The sequence below is a fragment of the Somniosus microcephalus genome, chromosome 27 (assembly GCF_052327205.1).
Source record: "Somniosus microcephalus isolate GS21.2 chromosome 27, FLI_Smic_1.0, whole genome shotgun sequence".
Taxonomy (NCBI): domain Eukaryota; kingdom Metazoa; phylum Chordata; class Chondrichthyes; order Squaliformes; family Somniosidae; genus Somniosus; species Somniosus microcephalus.
The window spans coordinates 14,551,725-14,568,126 of NC_141013.1; the positions used below are offsets into that span (position 1 = coordinate 14,551,725).

General features: G+C 44.8%; 3 pseudogenes across 4 annotated transcripts in view; all 3 read left to right on the forward strand.

The window, feature by feature from the left end:
• The first annotated feature begins 601 nt into the window (after positions 1-601).
• Positions 602-2,248, forward strand: LOC147099996 (UDP-glucuronosyltransferase 2A1 pseudogene; annotated as a pseudogene).
• A 2,564-nt stretch (positions 2,249-4,812) lies between these two features.
• LOC147099997 (UDP-glucuronosyltransferase 2A1 pseudogene) lies at positions 4,813-14,380 on the forward strand (annotated as a pseudogene). 2 transcript variants are annotated; one of them, XR_015073802.1, is made up of 2 exons: positions 4,813-4,988; positions 11,557-14,380. The product of XR_015073802.1 is annotated as a UDP-glucuronosyltransferase 2A1 pseudogene, transcript variant X2 (transcript). The 2 variants fall into 2 exon arrangements; XR_015073801.1 differs by lacking the exon at positions 4,813-4,988 and adding an exon at positions 8,386-8,474.
• LOC147099998 (UDP-glucuronosyltransferase 2C1 pseudogene) overlaps positions 8,384-16,402 on the forward strand; it is a 31,546-nt pseudogene continuing 23,527 nt past the window's right edge. For both annotated transcript variants that reach the window (XR_015073803.1, XR_015073804.1), the window contains exon 1: positions 8,384-8,474. The product of XR_015073803.1 is annotated as a UDP-glucuronosyltransferase 2C1 pseudogene, transcript variant X1 (transcript). The remainder of the gene's footprint in view (positions 8,475-16,402) is intronic.

Consider the following 16,402-nt stretch of genomic DNA (forward strand, 5'->3'; position numbering starts at 1 on the left):
GCTGAAGTTATTTACAGCTTTCCTCTCATTGTTTTTCCCACATCACACAACAACCATCTCCCAGCGACCTGCTCCCAGCGTTCTATCATAGCTGCTGTTCCTTTGAATGATGCAGGTCTACAGAAGTGGCTCAGGCGAATTCCCCTCTTACCCTGTGAGGCAGAACCTGGTATCCATGACAGAACTTACCAGGCCAATCACAGGGTCACAGTGCTGGAACTTAATGGTCCCCTGGCGCATTGTGCTGGAACTTGCTGTTCCCTGAAGGACTATACTAGCAATTGCTGCTTCCTAGTGCATTTTTGCTGCAAGTTCCTGCTCCATGTTGTGCTGTCCTAGAATGTAATATTCCTGGTACACCGTGCTAGAGCTCATTGCTCCCTGGCCATGTGTTGGAAGTTGCTGCTGCCTCGTCATGAGCTGCAAATCAAACATAATTTGCTGCTGTAGCATCCAAAATTGTGATTCCACGTGGGAAGGCTTGCTGGACCACAGGCCCAATTTGGTTGAAGTCAAACCCTGAATGGGTTGTAAAGGCGTAAATGTCTCAGAAATGTCCTTTGCCAGTTTATGTCATATCAACAATATTTCTATTCAATTCTCCAACAGGATCTGGATATCATTTCCTCTCAATATGGAGTGTCCTGGATGGAAAAGCAGATTGCAGGTTGCATCTGTTCTTGCTATCGTCATCACCCTATCTTGTCCAATTACCCAGGCAGCTAATATATTGGTTGTACCTGTTGATGGAAGTCACTGGGTCAATATGAGAATTCTAATAGAAGAACTGAGACTTCATGGGCACGATATCACTGTGCTTTATTCCTCATCAGCTTGGTACATCAAAGAGAGGCCTGATCTATATCGATCCATTGTGGTTGAACTGCAAGGAACCAGTGGGAAAACTGAAGTTGAAGACATTACACAAAATTTTCTACAAAAGACACTGGCAGCCTTACAGAATGGCCGGACACCATGGGGCTTTGTTCAGCTCCAATATGAGATAGTTACTTCTATGCATGCACGTCATAGTTGGATTCAAGAGTTCAGCACAGCAATTTTCGAAAACAAGGGTGTGTTAAAGCAACTTGAAGATGTAAACTTTGAACTATTACTTACAGATCCTGCTTTTGGTACCGGGCCAATGCTTGCTTATTATTTAAAACTTCCTTCAGTATATAATGTTAGATGGGCCATCAGTGTGGAAGCTCATTACCTCTCTGCCCCATCACCACCTTCCTATATCCCAATCCCTGGCTCACAATTGACAGACAAAATGAATTTTCTCCAACGAACACAAAATTACATCCTAAATCTTCTTCAATTATACATTTCAAAATTTATCATTCACCCAATTTACAATGAAATTTGCCATCGATATCTGGGTCCAGACACAGACATCGAGACAATTCTCCTCAGGGCAGATGTGTGGCTCATGAGAGCAGATTTTATATTTGAATTCCCGAGACCCACCATGCCAAATATTGTGTACATTGGAGGGTTCCAGTGTAAACCACCCAAACCTCTAGCAGCAGAGTTTGAAGAGTTTGTCCAAAGCTCAGGGAAGCATGGGATTATTGTGATGTCATTGGGGACCATTGTCAGCTCTTTGCCAATGCCAATTACAATGAAAATAGCAGAGGCCTTTGCTCAAGTACCCCAGAAAGTTATTTGGAAACATGATGGAAAGATCCCTCCCAACATAGGAAATAATACACTACTGGCAAAATGGATCCCTCAGAATGACCTACTCGGGCACCCCAAGACACGGGCTTTCATTGCCCATGGTGGCACCAATGGAGTTTATGAAGCCATCTATCATGGGGTGCCAGTAGTTGGCATACCTCTGCTTTTTGACCAGTTTGACAATTTACTTAGACTTGAAATCCGGGGTGCAGCAAAAGTGATTGATGTCATAACCATGCAGCCAACAGATCTACTGCAGGCGCTTAACGATGTTATAAACAACACATCTTATCGGGATAACATGCAGAAACTTTCTGCTCTCCACAGGGACCAACCAGAGTCTCCAATGGAGAGAGCCATTTTCTGGATCGAGTATGTTGCACAACACAAAGGTGCAGCACATTTGCGCTCAGAATTTTACCGACTCCCCTGGTACGCTTACTATTGTGTAGATGTGGTGATCTTCCTGTTGTCTGTGTTACTAATGGTCACAGTGCTGACGGTTCTAATATTGAAGAAACTTTGTAACATCGCTCGGAAGAAAAAGCAAAAGACTCGGTAAGATTTATCCTATTGAACTGGGAGAGGGGCTTTGAGTTCTTTCAATTTAACAATAGTAAGTTTTAATCCAGTATCTAATGCATGCAACCCCCTTATTAGATATCATGAATGTTAACAAAGACTATTAGTGAAGTACCACAGGAGTGGCATGTCAGTCAATAGTAATTCTGGTGTTTACATATGGAGAGGGAATTGCTGTACTTAAATCAAATTTAATAGGAAAGGACATAATTATTAAGTATTATTCAACACTAATCATCATATTAGTTCACTTGTGGTAGGGTACTTCTTTGGCTGTAAAGCGCTTTGGGATGTCCGGTGGTCATGAAAGGCGCTATATAAATGCAAGTCTTTCTTTCTTTTCTTTCTTTCTCTGCAGGTGGAGCAACAAAAGTTCCTAGCTGTTTACTTTCTGTTCCTTTTCTCTTTATCATTTTGTTTTTGGTGAGGATGTGTATGTCTCTAAGCGAAACGCCTTCCTTCACTTACTCTGTTTTTGCCAACTGCGGCAGAGAGGATGAGCAGGTGACTGCTTCTCAGCCAGTCACTGGGAAGTGTGTGAGAGCTGCACTCTCCCAGTCTGGGGAAATGCCTGGCCTATGCTCAGTGTCTTCCACAGAGCGTAGCTGGAATCAGGAAATCAGCAGAGCAAAGAATCGAACAGACTCCTTCCACTGTGCAGTACTGTGTGTTTTTGCTGTAACACATTTCCCACACTCTCTGTCTTTGGTCTAATGTGAACAGACATCGGGGCGGGGGAGGGGAGAGAAATTCCTTGCAGTGAAACATGTTGTTCTTGAATGCCTTTATGACCTCACTTCACATAGATCTCAATTCTCTGTGGAATCTAAAATCTGTTATTACTCAGAAACATGTAGAACATCTGTTCCATGGGGCAGGCCAGCTTTTAGATATTAATATGGTTATCAATTATTAACTATTTCATGGTTTGTAATAATTTTTAGTGCACTCATTTCAGTGTGGATTATTAACTGCCATGTACATGGAATGTAGAGTAATAAACAGTAACTCAGCAAATTCTCAGTGTCTGCTTCATCCAAACTCTGTCACTCTAGTGTTAACCCCATTCCATTTCAGCTATGAGAAAGGGTCAGGCTCAGACTCACAGTGTCAGATATGTGATCAGTTGTGGGGGTTGCATTAAAACCAGATCCAACTGACAACGTAAACCCTTCTTTGGTTAAATGTCTTTCAACTTTGTCCAAAATGCTGAATGGGGGACAAATGGAACAAAAACAATAGTTTCTTTGCTCCTCTTTGCTAGTGTCAGCATAATTGAAATGCACCATTTTTGTTTTGATGGACTTTAGTTTTGCCAATTTTTCTAAAGTTGCAGTTCTTGCTGCTATAAATAATGGCCAGGTTCACAAGTGAACTAGGGTGAAAGAAACATTTCCTGACAGGCTGCGTGTTAGAGGACCTGGCATCTAATAGAGGGACAAAGCTGTGTGTTGGCGATGGAGGAGCTGGCATTGAAGGATGGAACAGGCTATGTGCTGATGGAAGAGCTGATATCTGAGAGTGGGAGTAGCATTTGCCATAACAAGCTAACATGCGGCTATTGAAGAGAGTTAATTTACATATTAATGTGGCACATGAGTCACGTGATAAGAGCTTGTCTTCAATTGATATCTGACCTTTATCCACACTCTGTTAAACAGTAGCAGTAAAAACAAGTTCACAGGGTGAGAGAGGGTGACTGACCTTGTCAATCGCTAGTACAGGAATGAAATTTGTCTTGATCAATCTTTGTTCTAATTTTTTTTATTGCTTTAATTATTTTATACAAGATGTTTTCCCACTCGCAGGACATGTGATGGTGCCTTTTTCAGCATACATCAGGGTAAATACAGTAAGGGTCATCCATAGATAGGCAGTTCTATGCAGCAAAGTAAGGTATGCTTGAGTAATCCCTTATCAAGGGGTGCAGGGACCTTACGGTGCTGCAATAGGTTATAGCTCCAGCAGCTCCTTGTTAGCATTGTTTATTGTGGGAATGACTCCTCAGTAGTTCTGGTTTTGTGGTGTGGAGATGCCGGTGTTGGACTGGGGTGGACAAATGTAAGAAGTCACACAACACCAGGTTATAGTCCAACAGTTTTATTTGAAATTACAAGCTTTCGGAGCGCTGCTCCTTCGTCAGGTGAAGTGGAGAAATGCCTATAGACACAGATTATATAGTCAGAGAATAATGCCAGATGATTACAGGTAATCTTTCTAACTGCCATTTATCACACCGCGGCAGAGAGATAATCACAGCAATCAAAGGTGTGAATGGTGTCCAAACAGGTCAGTCAGGAAAACATTACATCAAAGAACAATGAGGTGGGGTCACAAGGGGTAAAATGTTGCAGATGCTGGGGTCTGTATGAAAAACAAAAAACATTTTCTTTGCTGGAAATCACAGCAGGTCCGGCCGCATCTGTGTAGAGAGAACAAGCCAACGACAACTCGAGTCTGGATGACCCTGGCTTGTTCTTTCGATTGGACTTATATAGTCAGATGATCGGAACTTTGAAGGATAAAAGAGGGATTGTGAACATTCAAATGCAGATAGAAAACCTAAGAAGGATGTCGAGCTTGTGTAGGTGGATGTAAATGCTGGCTGGAGCCTAACACCTACCTAGCTAAAGAACAAGACGACGCACGCCACTCGGTCCAGTGACTGAACGGGTAATAACCATTCAGGAACTGTAAATTACTGCCATGAGATGCAAAAGGTATTGATCTCTGCCATGTACTAATAAAAGATTTACTGTAACCAATTGGTATCAAGTCCGAATCCTTACAAGTGGGACCTCAGTAACCTTGTGACTGGTAGGGGTTCCTTCTTCTGCTAGCAGTAGACCAAGTATGCATGGACTTGGGTCCAGAGGGATGCCTAAGGCCCATCATCACCTTAGTGGTTGGGAGGTGGGGTAGGACCAGAATGTGTATGGCAGGGTGACCTTCAGGACATAGCTCTGGCAGCAATTATCTGCATGGGTCGGATGGAATTTTCTAAGTTTGTGCAGAGTGAAGTATGCATAGTAGAAGGTTCTGAGTTGTACTTTTTTCATTCTGTTGTATCTGGAGGTCATGAGGATCTCAGTATCTCCTTCCACTTTTGAGATGAAATGCCCCAAGTCGTGTTCCTAAGAGGCATGTCTGGTGTAGCAGTGGGTAGAGGGCTGCTGAGGTGTGCTTGTGGGGGCAAGTTTTCTGTTGCGGAGGTCTGATTTTAATTAGGTCGATTTGCATTGAATTTTACAGAGCACGATGGGCTCTTTGTCATGTTGAGCTGTATGAAGCTAGTTGTTGGAAAGGCATGAAACTAGGCAGCATAGGCTGTTTGGCAGCATGTGTGAAGAGAGAAACAGAGTTAACGTTTCAGGTCGATGACCTTTCATTAGAACTGGGTTCTGACAAAAGGTCATCGACCTGAAACGTTAACTCTGTTTTTCTATTCACAGATGCTGCCTGACCTGCTGAGTATCTCCAGCATTTTTTGTTATTATTTCAGATTTCCAGCATCTGCAGTATTTTCTTTTTGTATTAGTGTTTAATTCACCGCCACTTCTCTTCCAGGAATGCCCACCTTGAAGAAGTTCTGCTCTTCTCTCCGACAGGATTTTCGTTTGTCTTTTTTACCTTGTTCATCTTCATTGCTTTCTGTCTCCCTTCTCGTGTTTGATCAGGTATCTACCAAAACTCGCTTTTACAGCCACATATCTTTCCTCAGCAACTGTCTCTGGCTCTGACTTACTCCACGTGGATTCCAACTGAAATTCCACCCTTCGTGTTTTGGATCCACCCAGGACTACAGATATCTCCAAGATATTCAGCGTTCCTCGAACCACTTCTCTCGCCGTATCCTGAGATCCACGCTGAATGCCGTGCGCCGGCACATGAACACTCTCGACCTCTCTCTTCAGCAGCACCAACTCACTCCATCTCAAAGCTGTCCTGGTCCGCAGTTCCATTTCATCCTTCGTCTCATCCGGCGCTTTAACAAAAAACTTTTTTTCTTCCTTTCCGGTGTCAAGGATCGTAAGCTTCAACAACTCTTGGACACCAACGCCCCTCCGGAACCTTCTTCCCCTTCACTTTCCTCTGACCCCATCCCTTCTCCCAATCTCACCCCCTGCCCTGTTTTCACTATCCCCTCTGACCTTCCCCTCTCTGACCCCGAACGATCAGTCCTTAGCAAAGGCCTGAGTTTCATCCCCTTATGCCCCCGTCTCAATGAATTTCGAGCTCGGCACGATGCTGAGCTCTTTTTCCGCTGCCTTCGTCTCCGTGCCCACTTCTTTGGCCAGGAGTCTTCCCCCCACACGGCTGAGCCTTTCTCCCGCTTTCAGAATTCTCGTTCTACCTGGACCCCTCCCTCTGGCCTCTTAACCTCTCTAGATCTTTTCATTGCAAACTGCCAGCATGACATCAGCCATCTCAATTTCTCTGCTCCCCTCACTCACTCCAACCTACCTCGCTCTGAACTTTCAGCACTCCATTCTCTCAGATCCAACCCCAACACTGTCATAAACCTGCTGACAAGGGTGGTGCTGTTGTTGTTTGGCGAACCGACATCTACCTAGCGGAAGCAGACCGCCAACTCTCCGATACCTCCTCCTACCTCCGCCTGGACCATGACCCCACTACCGAACATCAAGCCACCGTTTCCAAGACTGTCACTGACCTCATCTCCTCTGGAGATCTTCCCCCCACGGCCGCCAACCTCATAATTCCCCAACCCCGCACAGCCCGCTTCTACCTCCTGCCCAAGATCCACAAACAGGACTGCCCTGGTAGACCCATCGTTTCAGCCTGTTCTTGCCCCACGGAACTTATCTCTTCCGATCACGACTCTATTTTTTCTCCCCTTGTCCAGTCTCTTCCCACCTACATCCGTGACAAAAGCCAGTTCTGACGAAAGGTTATCGACCTGAAACGTTAACTCTGTTTCTCTCTTCACAGATGCTGCCTGACCTGCTGAGTGTCTCCAGCATTTTCTGTTTTTATTTCAGATTTCCAGCATCTGCAGTATTTTCTTTTTGTGTAGCATAGGCTGTTTGTTGGTGATGGAGGAGCTGGTATCTGGCAGTGGCCCAGGTGCGTGTTGGTGATGGAGGAGCTGGTATCGATAATGGGACAGGCTGCATACTGGTGATAGAGGAGCTCGTATCCAAGAATGGGACAGACTGCGTGTTGGTGATGGAGAAGCTGGTATTATGCCTTTCATATACCACATCTCGAAGCTGCTAGCACAGGGATTTTCTGGCACATCCTTGTTATGCCACAGTGGGGAGTGAATCAACAGGTGCACTGGCACTTTCGTATGCTGCCTCAGTTAACATAATTTCCTCTACACTCTACAGGCTCTCCCAAAGCCCCAAGATGCACAAGCCCCTTTAAGCAGTCACAAGTCTTTAAAGCCGACAACAGTCTTGCAATTTCCTGTCCTGGCCAAGGTGGCCATTAACAGGTCCATGGCAGCGCGCAGTCGAGGGGGTCGTTCGGCCCAACTGCCTGCCTCTCTTCCGCGGCTACGGTGTTCCTGGAGATGGAGCACGCGGTGTCCACTGGCACGCTTGAGGCCTTCCGCGACCTGTGGGCACCAGAGGGATTGGAGTGCTTCATCACCCCAGAAAATAGAATTTTGATTAAGTTTTTGTTAATTTTGGTTTAAGTTGCAGTTTTATTGGTTGTGCTCCTTTAAGAAGGAGGCATATGCTTCCTCCTAATTGGTGATGGCAATTGCCATCAATTAAGTTTTAACCAAAAGAGGTTGCTATTGCCTGGGCCCTTATGTTTTAATAATCCCCAGCAAAATCAGCCCTGTATCTGACTTCCCATTCCACGGCCTTAGCCATTCTTACCCTAATTCAGCCTTTTCTGCCCTATTTTAAGACTAGGGGGAAAAAGTTCCTTCAAAACCTTGTCCACACACTAATATGCATATGTTATTTTCATGAAAACTGAGCAATTCAGAATGAAAGGGGTTAATCAGACCGACAACTACTGAACAGAGTAAAGACCATCAGCTGGCCCATGGCGGGAAAGAACTCATTGCAAACCAAGAACAATGCATCTAATGAGGCTCAGAATTACAAAATCTTAGACTTTGGCCTATCGCACTGATAAACTAAACTTATTTTTCCACCAAAAGTTGAAACCTATAGTTGAAACCTCAGCTACCGGGAACGCAAGGCATTTTACGGCGCCCACCAGTAAGTAAACGATTACAGCTTTATTTATGACTTTAAGAATTTTACCATCTACAGGCTAAAGCTAATTGTTTCAGAATGTGAGCAACCGGCCCGAGTTCAACTCAGACCCGTAGCTGCTGTACAAACAATTGCTCAAAAAATTGTAAGTGGGGTGGGGAAACTGAACCAAATAACGTGGCAGCCCAACTTCCCGTTAAAGGATGAACTAGAATCATATTTTCCGATGATAACAGCCTGCTGCCATGTAGCGCGAGTGGTAGCCGCTCTGCTGGTTCAAGAATGTTAAAAAAAACAATTTCGTGCAAAAAGAACTATTGTGCGTGTAATCAAGCATCATGTGATCGGCTGTATGGGTTTTTATTTCGTCCTTTTGACTTGTAATTCCTACACGAGGGGCGCACGGGCAGTGACAATGAAACCTCGGCAGTTGTGTCAGTGTACCGCCAACTACATTTAGGCTTAAGTGTCCATAGGTGCAGAAGAAGATCTGGATTTTACACCGCTGGCAATGATTCTAGGACAGAAGGAGGCCATTCGGCCCGTCGAGCCCCTGCCGGCTCTCTCCCAAGAGCACTTCAGCTAGTCCCACTCTCCCGCCCTTGCCCGTAGCCCTGCAATTTTTTCCCCTTCAGGTGCTTATCCAATTCCCTTTTGAAACCCACAATTGAATCCGCCTCCAGCAGCCTTTAAGGCAGTGCATTCCAGATCCTAACCACTCACTGCGTTAAAGTTTTTCCTCCTGTCTCCTTTGGTTCTTCTGCCAATCGCCTTAAATCTGTGTCCTCTGGTTCTCAACCCTTCCGCCAATGGCAACAGTTTCTCTCTATATACTCAGTCTAGACCCCTCATGATTTTGAACGCCTCTATAAAATCTCCCCTCAACCTTCTCTGCTCTAAGGAGAATAACCCCAGCTTCTCCAGTCTATCCACGCAACTGAAGTCTCTCATCCCTGGAACCATTCTTTTAAATCTTTTCTGCACCCTCTAAGACCTTCACATCCTTCCTAAAGTGAGGTGCCCAGAATTGGACACAATACTCCAGTTGAGGCCGAACCAGTGTTTTATAAAGGTTCATCTTAACTTCCTTACTTTTGTACAATAGCAAAATACTGTAGATGCTGGAAATCAGAAATAACAATACTGGAAATACTCAGCAGGTCAGGCAGCATCGTGGAGAGAGAAACAGAGTTAACGTTTCAGGTCGATGACCCTTCATCAGAAGTGGAAAAGGTTCAGAGAAGCAACACCTGCCCTTTTACCACCTCCTCCCTTCCCACTGTCCAGAGCCCCAAATGCTCCTTCCAGGTGAAACAGCGATTTACTTGTACTTGCAATTTAGTATACTATATTCGCTGCTCACAATGCGGTCTCCTCTACATTGGGGAGACCAAAATGCAGATTGGGCGACCGCTTTGCGGAACACCTCCATTCAGTCTGTAAGCGTGACCCCGAGCTTCTGGTCACCTGTCACTTTAATTCTCTTCTCCGCTCCACTCCCACTCTGACCTCTCGGTCCTCGGCCTCTTGCACTGTTCCAATGAAGCTCAATGTAAGCTCGAGGAACAGCACCTCATCTTTTGATTAGGCACTTTACAGCCTTCTGGGCTCAACATCAAGTTCAACAATTTCAGACTATAACCTCGGCCCCTATATTTTTTTTCTCATCTAGTCATCTTTTTGTTTGTTAACTTGTCCCATTACCATCTCCTTTTGCCTTGCACCATCATCCCTTTTGTCTTTTAATCTCCTACCTTACAGCCTATCACCGACCTTCCCTTTGTTTATTCCTCCCCTCCTCCCTTTCCCTGCCCCACACTTACTTAAAAATCGGTTACTTTTCCGGTTCTGACGAATGGTCATTGACCTGAAACGTTAACTCTGTTTCTCTCCAAGATGCTGCCTGACCTGCTGAGTGTTTCCAGCATTTTCTGTTGTTCCTTACTTTTGTACTCTGGCACTATTTATGAAGCCCAGGATCTTCTATGCTTTTTTTAACCGCTTTCTCAACCTGCCCTGCCACCTTCAGCAATTTGTGCACATATAACCCCAGGTCTCTCTGTTCATGCATCCCCTTTAGAATTGTACCATTTAGTTTATGTTGCCTCTCCTCATTCTCCTGATGCTCACACACACTCATACTGCAAACACACTGATGCTCACACACAAACATCTTCCCTGCTAGTAAGACATATTGCATTTCATTTTCAAAAATGGTGACAGCCTGGGCTCTCGCACAAGTACATGAGGAATGTGTTTAGGCGGAATCACGTGGCTGGTGTGAACTGGTCACCCCTCCCCTCCACAAAGGTCATTTGGTTATAGGTGAGGGGACTGGGTAGCATTGAGACTGATCCTGAACGTCTTTGCACATCACGCTGCATCCATGGCTCAGACAGGAGGCTGTGACCTGCTCCCAGAGGTTCTACTATAGCTGCTATACCCCTGAATGTGTCAGATCTTAAAATAAATCACGCAAGATTTTTTTTTATCCCCCTCACCCTGTGAGGAAGAACCTGGAACTTCATGAAAGGACCACTGAAATCAGTAATTCTCAAGCATCTGGTCATACTTGAGGTTTACAGCTCCCTAGTGTACTGTGATGAAACTTGCTATGGTCTTGTCACCAGCTGCAACTCAACACATTTTCCTATTCTGGAATTGAACATGTTGATTTCACATGCAAAAGCTTACAGGGTCACGAGCCTGATTTCACACAATCACAGAAACCCCACAGCGCAGATAGAGGCCATTTCAGCCCATTGAGCCTGCACTGACGCATATCCCACCCGATCCCCGTAACCCCTACACCAACACATATCCCACCCTATCCCCGTAACCCCACGTATTTAAATCCCCCTAACACTAAGGGTCAATTTCTCATAGCCAATCAACCTAACCCGCACATCTTTGGACTGTGGGAGGAAACCGGAGCACCCGGAGGAAACCCACGCAAACACGGGGAGAATGTGCAAACTCCACACAGACAGAACCCTGAATGGGTAGTAAAGGGGTGGATGTAGCAGAAATATCACATTGCTGATTTATCTTGTATCACCGATACTTTTAATCAATTCTCCAACAGGGTCTGAAGATCAGTCCCTCTCAATATGAAGTATTCCGGATGGAACAGTAGGTCACTGGCTACATGTATTCTTGCTGCCTTCATCACCCTGTCTTGTCCGATTACGCAGGGGGCTAATATATTGGTTGTACCTATCGATGGAAGTCACTGGGTCAATATGAGAATTCTAATAGAAGAACTGAGACTTCATGGGCATGACATCTCTGTGCTATATTCCTCAACGGCTTGGTACATCAAAGAAAAGCCTGATCTATATCATTCCATTGTGATTCAAATGCAAGAAGGCCTTAGCAAAAATGAAACTGAAAATATAATACAAAGTTATCTACAAAAGACACTGACAGTCTTAAAGAATGGGGAGACATTGTGGGCCTTTGTTCAGCTACGATATGAGCTATGGTCTGTTTTGTATTCATATCATCTTCGCGCTGGAGAGTTCACCACTGCAGTTTTCAAAAACAAAGGTGTGCTAAACCAACTTGAAGATGCAAACTTTGACTTGTTACTTACCGATCCTGCTTTTGGTACTGGTCCAATGCTTGCTTATTATTTCAAACTCCCTTTGGTGTATAATGTTCGATGGTTCACAAGTGGAGAAGCTCATTTCCTCTTTGCCCCATCGCCACCTTCCTATATCCCAATCCCTGGCTCACAATTGACAGACAAAATGAATTTTCTCCAAAGAACACAAAATGTCATCCAAAATTTTCTTCGAATATCCGTTTCAGAATTTCTCCTTCACCCCATTTACAATGAATTCTGCCATCGATATCTGGGCCCAGACACAGACATCAAGACAATTCTCCTCAGGGCAGATGTGTGGCTCATGAGAGTAGATTTTATATTTGAATTCCCGAGACCCACCATGCCAAATATTGTGTACATTGGAGGGTTCCAGTGTAAACCACCCAAACCTCTAGCAGCAGAGTTTGAAGAGTTTGTCCAAAGCTCAGGGAAGCATGGGATTATTGTGATGTCATTGGGGACCATTGTCAGCTCTTTGCCAATGCCTATTACAATGAAAATAGCAGAGGCCTTTGCTCAAGTACCCCAGAAAGTTATTTGGAAACATGATGGAAAGATCCCTCCCAACATAGGAAATAATACACTACTGGCAAAATGGATCCCTCAGAATGACCTACTAGGGCACCCCAAGACACGGGCTTTCATTGCCCATGGTGGCACCAATGGAGTTTATGAAGCCATCTATCATGGGGTGCCAGTAGTTGGCATACCTCTGCTTTTTGACCAGTTTGACAATTTACTTAGACTTGAAATCCGGGGTGCAGCAAAAGTGATTGATGTCGCAACCATGCAGCCAACAGATCTATTGCAGGCCCTTAATGAGGTTATAAACAACACATCTTATCGGGATAACATGCAGAAACTCTCTGCTCTCCACAGGGACCAACCAGAGTCTCCAATGGAGAGAGCCATTTTCTGGATTGAGTATGTTGCACGACACAAAGGTGCAGCACATTTGCGCTCAGAATTTTACCGACTCCCCTGGTACGCTTACTATTGTGTAGATGTGGTGATCTTCCTGTTGTCTGTGTTGCTAATGGCCACAGTGCTGACGGTTCTAATACTGAAGAAACTTTGTAACATCGCTCGGAAGAAAAAGCAAAAAACTCAGTAAGATTTATACTATTGAATTGGGAGAGGGGATTTGAGTTCTTTCGATACAATAGTAAGTTTTAATCCAGTATCTAATGCATGCAGCCCCCTTTCTAGATATCATGAATTTTAACAAAGGCACAGGAGTGGCATGTCAGTCAATATTTGTTCTGGTGTGTAGCTACGGAGAGGGAAATGCTGCACTTAAATCAAATTTTATAGGCAAGAACAACATGTTTTTCAAGTAAAAATCAAAACTAGTTGTCATATTAGTTCACGTGTGGTTGGGAATGTAAAATTAGAATGTGACACTTCTGGGATTCACTGGCGGAGAGGCCCATTTCCCCCACAATCATCCCACCCACTCTCTAATGACCAAAGAGTTCCACCACAGCTCTCTCTCTGTCAGCCTGTTTGGTTCCTCTACCATACCCTCCATTGGTGTTGGTCATGGCCTGGCAAGTTGAAGTCACGTTTCTCTTTAGTGAGCTTCACCATACCCTGGAAATATTTCCTCAGCTGCTGCCTGGGTCAGCTGGTGTTCAACTGCCTTGTCATTTCCTCCCAAACATTCTCTAGCAGTTGGGTTGGGGGTTTCGCCCCCTGTAGACAGTAATTCCTGAATAATGACTTACATTTCCACGTCTGTAAATCAATTTGCTTCTCGTTTTCCCAGCTACACTTTCTGATCAGTAAATTTGGATTATGGGGTTAACTGTGTTCAGAACTCGGCTCAGATAGGATGGTCTCATTTACTGAAAGGCAGATATCATGTTGGTGCTGAGGAGGAATTGCTGCATTCCTACATGTTGGGAAGTCGCATGACTTGTGGAATCATTTCCTTCATTCGGTGGGCCTGAATGTACAGCAGGCCTCACATACGCTGCTGTGAACTCCATGTATTGCCACACCATTATGTATTAAAAGTGCCATAAAAATGTACAATGGTGTCTGTTAAATAGTTATCAGAAATTCTGCTGAAGTCTGGGAAAACAAAGAATTAATTATAAGAACCATGGGTCCATCTAAGACATTCCTGCTAAGGATCTTCTACAGTTAGCATCAGTGATCAGAGCTAGAAACACACAGGATTGTTGAGGTTAAATGGAGGGTCATGTTTGTTGAACAAGATAAGAACAACATACTGTCTGATATTAAAATGCTGTAAGTATACAATCAAAAGTATTAATAAAGAAATGTTACTGTACGATTTGTCTGTCTTCTCTGATTCGTGTCCGCGCCGGCCAACAAAGCGCGATCCAGCCTAATCCCACTTCCCAGCTCTTGGTCCGTAGCCCTGCAGGTTACAGCAACCCAAATGCACATCCAAGTACTTTTTAAATGTGGTTAGGGTATCTGCCTCTACCACTCTTTCAGGCAGTGAGTTCCAGACCCCCACAACCCTCTGGGTGAAGAAATTTCCCCTCAAATCCTCTCTTAAACCTTCCCCCAATTACTTTAAATCTGTGCCCCCTGGTTTTTAACTCCTCTGCTAATGGAAATAGGTCCTTTCTATCCACTTTTTCTGGCCCCTCATAATTTTATACACCTCAATAAGGTTTCCCCTCCGCCTCCTCTGTTCCAAGGAAAACAGACCCAGCCTTTCCAGTCTTTCCTCCTAGCTAAGATTCTTTACTTCCAGCAACATCTTTGTAAATCTCCTCTGTACCCCCTCTAGTGCAATCACATCTTTCCTGCAATGTGGTGATCAGAACTGCACGCAGTACTCTAGCTGAGGCCTAACTAGTGTATAATACAGTTGAAGCTTAACCCCCCCTGCTCTTCCAACTTTTTGATTAGCGCATCGTCCTCCATCTAAACTGGCAAGTTTAAGAACGAGACCACCACCTCTTCTGAATATAGCAGAGATACCTCCAAGAACTTATCATCAATCTTCAAACTGAGTAAAAGTGTTTCCACCTCCTCTCAGTCACTGACCGTCACCTCGATCCCAACATTCGGCTTTGGTCGGCAGGCAAAGCGGCTTCCCTCACCGCAGTCCTCTTGTACTGCCTGGATAATATCCCAAGCTCGTATCTCCTTATCCTCGCACTGAACCACAACCGTGTTTACATTTCCAAACCTCCTGGGGTCCCGCCCCAAATCTTTGGCCCTTTTTCTTTCTCTTCCCCCAACATTTTTTCCCCTAATTAAATTCATCTTGGGAATATTGTCCTCTGAGGGGCCGGCACTCCGGGCCCCTCAGCAGCCATTTGGCTGCTGTTTATAGAAACATAGAAACAGAAGATAGGAGCAGGAGTAGGCCATTTGTCCCCTCGAGCCCGCTCTGCCATTTAATGAGATCATAGCTGATCATCCAAATTCGGTACCCTGTCCCTGCTTTCTCCCCATATCACTTGATTCCTTTAGCCTCAAGAAATATATCCAACTCCTTCTTGAATATATTTAATGAATTGGCCTCAACTGCCCTGTGTGGCAGAGAATTCCACAGGTTCACCACTCTCTGGGTGAAGAAATTCTTCCTCATCTCAGTCCTAAATGGCTTACCCCTTATCCTTAGACTGTGACCGCTGGTTCTGGACTCTCCCCGCCATCGGGAACATCCTTCCTGCATCTAGTCTGTCTAGCCCTGTTAGAATTTTATAAGTTTCAATGAGATCCCCTCTCATTCTTCTAAACTCTAGCGAATATAAGCCTAATCGACCCAATCTCTCCTCATACGTCATTCCTGCCATCCCAGGTATCAGTCTGGTGAATCTTCGCTGCACTCTCTCCAGGGCAAGAACATCCTTTCTCAGATAAGGCGACCAAAACTGCACACAATACTCAAGGTGTGGTCTCACCAAGGCCCTGTACAACCGCAGCAAGACATCCTTGCTCCTGTACTCAAATCCTCTCGCTATGAAGGCCAACATACCATTTGCTTTCTTAACCGCCTGCTGCACCTGCATGCTTACCTTCAGCGACTGGTGCACAAGGACACCCAGGTCTCATTGCACTTCCCCTTTTCCCAATCTTTTGCCGTTCAGATAATCTGTCTCCCTGTTTTTGCCACCGAAGTGGATAACCTCGCATTTATCCACATTGGGCAGATGCAGTATAATCACCCAACCTGTCCAAATCATACTGGAGTTTCTCTGCATCCTCCTCACAGCACACGCGCCCACCCAGCTTTGTGTCGTCTGCAAACTTGGAGATATTACATCTAGTTCCCTTGTCTAGATCATTTTTATTTATATATTAGTGAGTAGCTGGGGTCCTAGCACCG